The sequence below is a fragment of the Fibroporia radiculosa genome (genome assembly GCF_000313525.1).
Source record: "Fibroporia radiculosa TFFH 294 genomic supercontigs, scaffold28267, whole genome shotgun sequence".
Taxonomy (NCBI): domain Eukaryota; kingdom Fungi; phylum Basidiomycota; class Agaricomycetes; order Polyporales; family Fibroporiaceae; genus Fibroporia; species Fibroporia radiculosa.
Genome location: NW_012133041.1, coordinates 1700 through 2107, shown reverse-complemented (window position 1 = coordinate 2107; position 408 = coordinate 1700).

Below are 408 nucleotides of genomic sequence, written 5' to 3'. Positions count from 1 at the left end.
CTAGAGAGGAGTCATCAGACTCCTGTTGAGAAGGGAAGCTCAAAATAGGATGCCGAGGGACTGGCATTTCTATCACTCCAGCAGTGAAGCGCTCCTCTAGAGTTTGTAGGTGGGTAGGGTAAGGAGTGGACGCTCTTTGGGGGCCAGACTCTGGAGAATTGTCATGCCTAGGAGCCAGAGGGCGACAGCGCGGATCCAAGTTAGAATTTTCATTGTAATTTCTGGTGCGGTTGTTGCGCTCAGCAGGCATAAGGAAAAGCCAAAAGGAGATTTTTCTTAAAAAACCAAGTCCCAGAATACAAAGGAAACCAACTACTACGGACAAAGAAAGACCCCAAACACTAATCTTGACGCTCCCGTATGTACTCAAAATAAACTTGAGTGGGATTATTGGAATCCCTGTTGGCT